This window comes from Chrysochloris asiatica, unplaced genomic scaffold (assembly GCF_000296735.1).
Source record: "Chrysochloris asiatica unplaced genomic scaffold, ChrAsi1.0 scaffold00070, whole genome shotgun sequence".
NCBI lineage: Eukaryota > Metazoa > Chordata > Mammalia > Afrosoricida > Chrysochloridae > Chrysochloris > Chrysochloris asiatica.
Window position 1 is genome coordinate 1,280,317 of NW_006408588.1, and position 12,048 is coordinate 1,292,364.

Sequence of the window (12,048 nt, forward strand, 5' to 3'; positions counted from 1 at the left end):
AGAGAGAGAGAGAGAGAGAGAAGACCTGGGGAATTACTTCTGAAAAAGCAGCCATGAACAACCCTATGGAGAAGTTCTATTCTGCACACATGAAATAGCATGTGGTGGAATTGTCTTGGCAGCAACTAACAGCAACAACTATATATAATCTCTTAGTTACTCAAAGCTGCTCTAACAGAGATACTACAAATGGATGACTTTAACAACAAGACAATTATTCTATCACAGTTTAGAAGGCTAGATGTCCGAATTCAGAATGCTGGCTCAAATTCAGGTACCAGCGCTAGGAGAAGGCTTTCTCTTTGTTGGTTCTGGGGATGGTTCTTGTTTCTTTCAGCATCTGTAGACCTAGTATTGCTTAGTGATCTCCACACTTCTTGATATCAATTTCCCCCTGGATCTAGAACTTCACAATGCAGAGACACCTGGTCCAAAAGACAAAATCTACTCCCTGCTCTTCTGTCTTAGCGCTAGTAGACCCCCTAGGATCTCCTCACCTCTCTCCTTCCAGATACAATCTAATCATCTCTGTATTTAGCTCCATTAACATAATAGGAGTGAGGATTTGCAACACATAGCATATCACATCAGATCAGAGCTGATCACATAAAATCAGATCATGGGAAACATTGCATCATTTTAGATCTCATCTTTTCCTGCTAAACCACTAAGAATTCTTACCTAACCAAGTTAACACAAACCGTAAGTATCACAATAACCAAAAAGCAACTGCCATCAAGTTGTTTGTGACTCCTGGCGATCCTGTAAAAGGTTTTCAAGACTGTAAATCCTTAAGGGAAGAGAAAGCCCCATTTTTCTCCCTTGAAGCAAATGGTGTGTTTGAACAACCAATCTTGTGGTTAGCATTCCAGTGTTTATTCTATAGTGCCACCAAGGTTCTTTATATGCTGTCATTGTTGTTGTTAAGTACTGTCAAGTGAATTTCAATTCACAGCCACCCTGTATAGGGTTTCTGAGAAGTGACTGATAAGTCAACCTGGCACTTACAGTTCAAATCAACCTTGCAGTCCAGCATGTTAACCAACAGTGACACATTAGGACTCCTTCATTGTTGTTGTTGTTGTTGTTGTTGTTATTAAGTGCCCTTGAGTTGATTTTGACCCATAGTGACCCTATATAGGGTTTCCAAGGAGCAGCTGGTAAGTTTGAACTGCCTACCTTGTGATTAGCCGTTGCGTGTTTATCCTACAGCGCTTATTCTACAGCCCCACAACAGGACCCCTTAACTAAATATACACTTGTGTAGATTCTAAAAGCAAATTATGTACACATTGCTTTATATTTTATGAAATGCATATTTGATTCCAATTTTACTATTCACTAGCTACTGATTTATGAATAAGTTAAACTCTCTGTGCCTTCAGTTTCTTTTCTAGAAAATGTCAATAGTGACAATCCCCTCCTTGTAGACTGTTCTAAAATTAATTGAGATAATGCTGGCAATGTGCTTATATATCCTGGTAATCCCTGAGTATATGTTATCTGTTATTATATAGGATGGTAATTCTAATAATATTTATTCTAAATTTAGTATGCATTATAATATTTTATATAAACTCTTTAATATTAAACTACTTCATATGGATACAGATAATAAAGAATATAATCTCCCTAATTAAGTACCTTATCAAAATTGGTTCCCATATTCCATGTTCTCAAAGGTAGATTCTGCCCAGGATATACATATTCTGGTTTGAATCTACCCAACAGCTTCACAGGAGAAAAGAACTGTTGATCCTCTTCCTAAATGATTACAGACTAGGATTACAAATGGGAAGCTGTCAAAGTAGTAAAAATACTTTATGTACTATAAACTCATAGTTTCATATGTGGATTTCTTGTAATTGACAAATGACTTACTCATCTTTTAACCTCAGCTGTCTACTGTCTATTCAGCACTTGCGATAAAAAATGAATTGATCGACTCAAAAGATTCTGAAAGGAAAGCAACTGGACTGAGAAACATTGCAGGGATTATCTATCTAACTTTCTTATTTTACTCACTGTGCATTCAAAATATGTCTACTAAAATTTACAAGATATACAGAAAGACAAAATAGGAAAATTCTTCTCTTTATGCTGTGATGGAAAGGATTTTCCGAATCAGGACAGCCAAAAAAGAAGCCCTAAAGAAACTCAGAGTTTTTGTTCTCATTTTCAATGATGAGGCTTAACCACTTTTGCCATACATTTCCAGTAACTAGGTTCTTGAAGTAGCTCTAATGGCACAATGATTACATTCTCAGTTATGAACTAAAAGGTTGGTGGTTCAAACTTACCCAATGGCTCCACAGGAGAAAACACCTGGTGATCTTCTCCCTTTGTCATTACAGCCTAGGAAACACTATTGTCAGTTCTAGTTTGTCTTGTAAGATCATTCTATGTTGGAATCGACTCAACAGTTCATAAGAGCAGGTTCCTGGAATTGTACACCACCAATGGGTGACACTTAACAGTCAACATCTTTGCTGCTAGACAAGGGAGGTCATATGAATGAAGTTGCACCATGAGATCCACTCTTCTGAGAAGCTGTAATACCAGAGATAGCGTGTCAGCAGCTGAGACACACTGATGGCATATTTCTATGGGGAAAGGCCATTACACTTAATGATCAGGTACCATAGAACCAATTCTCTTATTACTCTTCTTTAGATTTGGTGACCTCCCTGTGTCCTTCCAACAAATATTCTATTTTATAGAACTTCTTTGCATCTACTTTTGTATATCAACTATATCATCATCAGGAGCAAGTGACATTCAGTATTATAGTTTATTTCAGGAAAATGAAGGTTAACCAGGAGTGGGCAAATCCAGACTGGGTTGGGCTGGAAATGCCTCATGCTTCTTAATGTTTCTTGACCTACTACTGGGATCAGCAGGCTAGCCTGGACAGATTCTTCTCAGCTGAAAAATTGAGGCTCAAGAACAAATGAACAAAGAAATTTTCCTGAGCTTAGCCTGAGAGCACGCACACAGGTACTTCTTCTTTCTGCTGATCAAAGTAAATTACAAGGAAGTTAAGGGAAGGAGTATGTCCTACCCTGAATGTGAGGGAACTACGAAGTTATATGGTAAAGTGTACATACACAGGGAGGAGTGAAGAATTAGCACATTTAATTTTAACTAAAAGTGTTCATAATAAATACAGATGCAAGCCACTTTCCACTGGAATTAATACCTACTTTATGTGGGGCAAACAGTTAAGAGCTACACTACTACACAACAACCAGCTGGAAGGTTTGTGGTTTGAACCCAGTCTGACAGGAAGGCCTCAGGCAGACCTGGAGATCTGCTTGCAAAAACTCACTGCCTTGAAAACCCAGAGGAACAGTTGTATTCTGCGCATATGGGGTCACGGTGAGTCAGAACTGACTCAACAGAACTAATGGCAACTTGAGTCACAGCAATTCCAATGTCTAGGACATCTATAAAAATTCAATAAAAAACGTGATTTCTGCATTTTGATGGTTAGGATGGATGCTGGTTTTCCTTCCCCATTAAATAAAGGGCTGAATCCTACCGTTCTCCAAAATGTTTATTATTCAGAAAAGAAAAAATATCTGTACTGTCAATTACCCTTAGTTCTTTCCACAACTTAGCTTTTCAAACATTTGGAACTGGTTTGGCTAAAAGGAAAAAGAGGAATTTAAAAATCTTAGCTGGCAATGTTCAAGCATATTGTAAAACAAACAAAATCCCAAGACTTGGCCACCCATGCTAGGCGTTTCCACTTGAGCTTTCTGTGATTAGTCTAAAGTCTCCTACAGGCTCTGCACAGATTTCTTTGAAAAATATGAACAGGGGACAGCAAAGATGCAAACTGTTGACATATGGACTTCAGCCACTATCTGTACAATCACTTCCTGTGTCTATACCAGCTTACCAGGTTTCACTTTTTTAAAAATTTAGCATCTTGTGTTACTAGAAAAAATAAAGACCTTGTGCTTAATAGACAGAGACTTTGGTTTCCATGATGGTTCTGACACTTTCTGACTATGTAGCTTTGGTAATGTAACCTTCCCCATACTCCAATGTCCTGGAAAAAAATAGGTGACCAGACCTCCTTCATAAGAGTTGAAAAAATCTAAGAAAATAATGCTTGTCAAGCTCCTGGGATATAGGAAACACTAAAGAAATGGTTTCTTTATGGGTTGGTACCAACTCGATGGCACCTAACAACAACAACACTAAAGAAATGGTACTTAATAGTTGTGGGTTTTATAGTCTATTTGTTAGTTTTTTGTTCATAATGTTATTGTTGTTGTTAAGTGCCTTCTAGTCAGTTCCGATCCATAACAACCCTGCATAGGGTTTCCGAGGAGCAGTTGGTGAGCTTGAGCCACTGGCCTTGTGGTTCAAACCTGCTTATTCTTTAATCGCATTTCATGTTCTCGAGTCAAACTTGACTTTTATCCATAAACCTTCCATGTTGGGATTCAAGGTAAAGGAGCAACATTTATTGGGAAAATTGGTGTTCTTGTGGTAGAGGAAATATGGCTAATGGTGAAACCATCAAGTATGACAAGTATCATTTCTATTCATGTTACACAGGATAAAGCTACTGACACAGCTTTGCCTACATTCAACTATGAGGAATGTACCAAAAGTCTCCCCTCAGGGACAGAATCAGTAAGGAGGGAGGGACATGCACAGTTTTATAAGTATATGACATACTCCAGAGAGTTTGCCTACTTGTGAGATAGTCAATAGTTGCATATGAGTGGGAACATGCACAAGCTCTTAAGATTGGAATTCTGACTTCTCTTATTTGTGTCTCTGAACCACTATTGGGATGTTTTTGGAACACAGCTCCTTCATTTAAAAAAACACTTTTATTTTCATATGTTAAATAAATTTATATATTTTTCATAGTTAAAGGGTAGAATTTTTGTGATATGAATCTAAGGCTCAATTTGTAGTTAAAAAATCAAATTATGTGTCATGGCGAGGAACATCCACTTAATGGGTATGTGCACAAGGAGTTAATGTGAACTGTGGCTCTGAGTGTGCATTTATTGAGCATCAAGTGTATGCTGGACATCATTGTAGTAATGCTTTAGGATAAGCACTGGACTGCTAACCACAATGTTGGAAGTTCAAACCCACCAGCTGCTCCTCAGAAGCCCTATATAGGGTCGCTATGAGTGGGAACCAAGTCGACCACACATAACAAAAACAACAACAGTGAAGTAGGAGTCCTGGTGAATCTGAAGACTAAGCACTGAACTAACCACAAAGTTATTTCAAACCCACCAGTCACTCCATGGGCAAAAGATGAGGCTTTCTGCTCCTGTAAAGATTTACAGCCTCAGAAACCCTGTACAGGGTCACTATGAGTCAGAACTGACTCCACAGCACACCACAACCACCACCACCACCAAATAACTAAAAACAGAGTAAAAGAATATAATAAAATAAATGACTACAGAAATTTAGTGCTACAACAGAGGAGTGCAGTGTGGTGGCTCTCTAGGATTAGCACTGGACTGTGAACAACAAGGTTGGTGGTTCGAGCCCACCAGCCCTTCTGTGGGAGAAAGATGAGGCTTTCTGCTCCTGCAAAGATTTACAGCCTCAGAAACCCTACACAGGGTCAGTATGAGTCAGCACTGATTCGATGGCACGTAACAGTGCTCTAGAAAAAATGTGAGCAAGTTAATGAGAATTGGGAATGTGAAGGAAGGAAGGAAAGATGAGTGGGAGATGAAACATTAATAGAACGATCAGTCAGGACTTGCATCATTAAGAAAATGACTTTTAGGCAAATCATACAGTTAAGGGAATTCTCATGCTCCCTATGTGGAGAAAGTAGGTTCCAGGTAACAGGAATAGCCAGAGGGAAGACTATAAGACTATTGCATTTGAAGATAAAAATGAGTAACAAGGCAAATAATAGGAGATGAGATCCAAGAAACAAGGGCAGGGAATGGTACAGGAAAAAGTTTCCAAAGATTACAGAAAGGCATTTAGCTTTTACTTTTAGGGAAAGGATGAGTATGTGAAGGTTTTTACAAGATGAGTTATATGATTTCATTTAGTTTTTAGAAGATCATTCTGGATATTTTGATGGGATCTGGATATTTGTAGGCATCACAGATAGTTAGAAATACTAGCTATGATGTTATTTGTGTTTCACAGGGAAGACACTGGAGGCTTGAACTAGGGTAGGAACTGCAGATGGTGAGAAATGGGAAGGCAATGGAGAGATTTTGCTGTTGGAGGGACTATGAACTAGGTAATGTTTGCATGAGTGAGGAAGACTGCTGTGAGATCAGGCTTGGAGAGGAAGATAAGCAGTTAGATTTTGGTCAATTATTTGTGCTATTTATTGTATTTTCACCTAGAAATAATGAATAGGCAACTGGACTTCAGAAGAAAGTCCTACCCTGCAGATAGATACTTGGAAGTCATCAACACATAGTCAGTATTTAATAGACTATGCAATCAAGGGGATAACTGTAGCAGAGTAAGCTTTGATCACTGGGAATTTTGGATTTTAAATAAAATAAAACAGCGACATTTTAAAATTAGAAAGGTATGTTCTAAGATAAATTCCATGATAAAAAAGTATCTTCACATACTTCTCTATTCACCTTTAGTTCCTCTCCTCTTTGACCAATACCATCATATCCATTGTGCTATCTTACACAGAGTAGACACACAATACCCATTGATCATTGCATTGTTTCACATTTGTTCCATCATCCACAAGACTCCTTAGAAAAGAACTTCACAGAGATAGGAGAAGACCAGAAAGTCCAACTTTGAAACACTTTCAAGAAAAGAGAAAAAGTTACCTTTGAAGAGCTGTTATCATGTGATTAGAAGCCATTGAGCTTTGTAATAAATCTCCAAACTTTGAAGAGATAAACAGATGCCATTCTAATAATGAATGAACAGCTTGTAGATATTAGACTTGGCTCCAGTGCTCTACCTAGAAGATAAAAGAAGCAGTTGTTTAAGCTGCCACAGATAACTTTTCTGCATGTAGTTAGAGATCCTTCTCTGATTTCAGTCTAGAGAGTTGGTGTAGAGTGATAAGGTCTCTGGTTGCCGAGCACTCAGTTTAAAGAGTCCCACTCTGTGGCAGATACTTCAAAGAGACTTGGAGTGATCTCTTCCTTGGAGACAATGATATGACAGCACAGATCTACCTCCTATCACTTCACTCTCTCAGGACAAAGAAAAGCGGGATTAAAAAAAAAAAAAATTAAGTGGAAAAGGGGAAAATTCCTGGAACTTTGTACTTCTAATTAGAAGTCAATTTGTCAATTCTGCCTGTTTTTTATTGACTACACAAAGACATTCAACTGTGTGAATCATAACATATCATGGATAATATCATGAAGAATGGGAATTCCAATACTTAATTGTACTCATAAAATCTATAAATTGACCAAGAGGAGGCACTGAAACAGAACAAGGGGTTACTGCATGGTTTAAAATATGGACATGTGTGTGTTTAGGGTTGTATCCTTTCCCCATACTTATTAAATCTGTATGCTGAACAAATAATCTGAGAAGCTGGGCTATATGAAGAAGAATGTGGCATCGGGATTTGAGGAAGACTCATGAACAACTTGTGATATACAGATGATAAAACCTTGTTTTCTGAAAGTGAATAGGACTTACAGTATTTATTGATGAACATCAAAGACTACAGCCTTCAGTGTGGATTACATCTCAACAAAAAGAAAACAAAACTCATAAGTGGACAAATACGCAACATCATGATAAATGGAGAAAAGATTGGAGTTTTCAGGGATTTCATTTTATTTAGATCCACAATCCATGTCCTTTGAAATAGCAGTCAAGAAATCAAATGGTGTATTGTTTTGATGGATCTTCTGTAAGAGACCCCTTCAAAGTGTTCATAAGCAAAGCTTTGTGCCTGACCCAAGTCATCTCAGATGCATGCAAAAACTGGACAATGCATACCAAAGACTAGAGAAGAAGTGATGCCTTTGAATTTTAGAGTTGGCAAAGAATATTAATTATACTATAGATTGTCAGACAAATTACCAAATCTATCTTGGGAGAATAGCTGCAATGTTCCTTAAAAGGGAGGATTATGAGATTTTTTTGCATATGTTCTGAGGGGCCACTGGTATCTGGAGAAAAATAGCAGACATGGTACAGTAGAGTGTCAGTACAAGAGAAAACCCTTTAACAAGATGTCTTTACATAGTCCTGGTGTGGCTGGACTGCAAGGTTGGTTTGATTCACAAGGTCAGTGGATCAAGTTTACCAGGCGGTTCTCTTGTACAGGGTTGCTATGGGTTGGAACCAACCCCAAGGTACTTAACAACAACAAACAAACAGGCAAACAGACAAACAAACAGACAGACAGACAAACAGTAATTGTTTTGTTTTGTTTCTTCCCCACCCCCCCCCACCCCCTTTTCCTGTCTCTTCTGTCTAAATTGCCAGATTGCTTTTGGTGTGGTGGTGTATGGCTCCACTCTAGATGTTTAGCAGTGCAAACATGATCTGACTCCTTTATTGTGTGTGTGTGTGTGTATGTGTATAGTTTAATGAGGTTATGTCACTAAGAAAGGCATGTAATGTTTCAGTTCTGCAACGTTGCTGATTCTAATATTTGGAGGCTCTCATTTAGAAGCCTTAATAAGTTATTTCAATTACCCTGTCAGGCTTAAGTCAGCAGCAAATAGGGGGATTTTTTTTTTTCTTCTTATAAGGTGAGATTGAATTTAAATGATAATAAAAGTGCCAAAGTAATGTGAATGCACATGCCAAAAGGGGTGATGCCCTTCCTGGATGACTAGGTTTCCATTGGGGACTTGTCATAATTTATCAGAGGTAATCCCTATACACGGTAGAACAAAGGGACTCCCAAATTGATAGGCGAATTTGCCCTAGGTCATGAGATTGTCTAACAAGTATAATTTGGTGGGGGAGGGGGGGAAGCTTCTTTCTCTTATTTACTGCTGGCATAAAGTTCAGGCTTGTCATGTTTTGACAAGTGGCATTGCCTCTTGTATACTTTCCCACTTTATTCTCTCTACCATCCCCACTGTTTTCATTGTATAAAGAATATATTACCTCTTCAGGGAAGCTACAAAAATGTCCAGATTCCTAAAAATAGAAGGTCTGTTTTATATAAAATCTCTTTCCATATAGCCTTGCCACATTTGCTTGTTTTCTTTAGCCAAGGCCAGATCTTAAAATAATTAGTCTAGGATAGATGGAAAGGAGGGGCAGAAAAGTCAGGAATACTTTGTGTAATAGAAACACACATACACACATAACTTGGCATTGTTACTATTTCATATATTTTAAAAATTATTAAGATGAACTGAGAAACAAGGCAACTATAAACATGATTCACCCCAATCTTATCTGCTTGTTATCTATACAGGCAGATACATTTCTGAAATTCTTGAGTTGTTTCATGTTTATACACATACTGAGATATATATCTGGATGTTTAAAATTACTGAAGTGGAACATTATTCATGAATATATTGCTCCATACCGCAATATTGCATAGGAACAGTTGAGGTACACCTTGAGTCTGCCACCTTTTAAAGAATGTCAAAGTGTTTTCATTTACAAGGACAACATATTTAAATTTTCTTAAAAATGAAACTTGCTCATATCTTTAACCTTGAAATGCATTTTTTTTTTGCAGATCATCCTTTTTGTGTAGAGCAATAATTTCTATTACAAAACCCTTCTTCCTATGGTCTTGTACTCCCACAAATGATTAGATCAGATTATGTAAATAAGATGTTCTCAGCCCACAAGGGGATTGGATAGTCTGCTAATGCAAATAAGATATATGGAAACTTGTGTGGCAGGTGGGGTTGCTAAAAGCATATCGTTGTTGTTGTTATGTGCCATGGAGTTGGTTCTGACTCATAGGCACCCTGTACAGGGTTTCCGAGGCTGTAAATCTTTACAGGAGCAGAAAGCCTCATCTTGATCCCACAGAACAGCTGGTAATCTCAAACTGCTGACCTTGAGGTTAGCAGCCTGATTCGAAACCACTATGCTACCAGAGCTCCTTTATAAGCATATGGTGGTGGTTATGTGCCCTGGAGTCGGTTCCGACTCATAGCGACCCTGTACAGGGTTTCTGAGGCTGTACATCTTTATGGGAGCAGAAAGCCTCATCTTTTTCCCGCAGAACAGCTGGTAGTCTCGAACTGCTGACCTTGAGGTTAGCAGCCTGATTCATAACCACTATGCTACCAGAGCTCCTTTATAAGCATATAAGGCACATGAGCTCCTTCTAGGGGATTGGCCAGTTTTGCCACCCTACTAGGCTTGTTGTTAGATTGTTGTTAGGTGCTTTGGAGTTGGTTCTGATCCATAGCACCCACTATGCACAGTAGAACAGAAACACTACATCCGGCATTGTCCTCAGAATTCCTGCTGTATTTGAGCCAATTGTTACAGCCTGTGTTAATCCATACCACTGGGAGGGATCTTCCTGTTTTGCATTGTCCTTCTGCTTTACCAAACATGAAGTGTTTCTCTAGGGATGGCCCCTCTTTATAACATGTCCAAAGTATGTGAGACAAACTTATCATACTTCCTTTTAAGGGGCTTCCTGGCTGTACTTTTTCCGAGACAGATTTCTTTGTATTCTGGCAGTCCTTGGCACTTTCAATAGTGTTCATCAGTACAATAATTCCAATGCACCAGTTTTTCTCCAGTCTTCCTTATTCATTGCCCTGCCTTTACATACATATGAGGTGATTGAAAATACCATGGTTTAGATCAGGAACACCTTAGTCCTTAAACTAATATCTATGCTCATTGAAACTATAAACAGGTCTTTTTGTTTTTACTAACTGCCTTTTAAAAGTTAGTCCCTACTAACCAGCTTTTATTTTCTTCCATGAATAGCAAAGGTCCTTCCTTTCACAAGAAAACAAAGGCAAGCAAAACAGCACAGAAACTACAAAGGCAATTCTTGGGACTGTTTGTGGGGAGGGAAAAGCAAGAAAGAAGACACCAGATTCCTGTATGGTTTGGATGTGATATTTCTCTTCAAGAAACAACACACGTCCTCCTTATGAAATACATATGTTCACAGAAACTACATGGCAGACCTGGAGATTTATCAAATACATATTCACACAGTTAGACAAACAGGTATCAAATCACATTGCAAGTCACAATTACTAAGTACAATGCCATGAATGCCTAGAGAACCAAACATGTGAGCTGGGATACAAATAAGCTTCATGTTTTCCAAAGTTGGAAAAGGACTCTGACTGGGATCCATGCCTGCTTCCCATAAATGTGATGATTCAGGGCTGAGTAGAAGTTTGGAGAGATGGCAGTAGCCACAACAGCTGGATCAGACATTACACAAGTCGAGCTCCTTGGTGGCACTTTTATACTACTCTTAAAGATACATATTAAATAATGTCTTCTGGACCACAGATACAATTGAACTTAAAAATTCAAAGGTCTATAAATACTGTCAACCCAGCTTTGCCTTTTGTATTTCCCAGCTTTCATAAAATGGAAACTTTTCAACCAAGCGTTGAAATATAAACATTAAAATAGTAAGCACGAGAAACTATAAATCTACTTACAATTCCATCACTACTATAGAACTTTCTCCTCTGATTTTGTTTTCTTAAAACCAGGGCCAATGCATTGATTTTGTCAAGAATAAGAGAATTCTGAGAAGTTTTGGAATCATAAGACACATCATTAAATATTAAATCACCTTTTGAAAGTCCTAAGCCTTCATCACATTTCATCCAGCTAGACAGTTCATTCTATACTACAGACTCCAAGACTCCCTTGTTGCGAGGATGAGGTTGTTGTTGTTGTTAGGTGCCATCAAGTTGGTACCGACTCATAGTGACCTTATGCACAGAACAAAATACTGCCCAATCCTGGGCCAACCTCACTACTGTTGCCACGCTTGAGTCCATCGATGTTGCCACCTGGCCAATCCATCACATTGGGGGGTCTTCCTCTTTTTCTCTGACCCTCCACCTTACCAAACGTGATATCCTTCTCTGGTGACTGGTCCCTCCT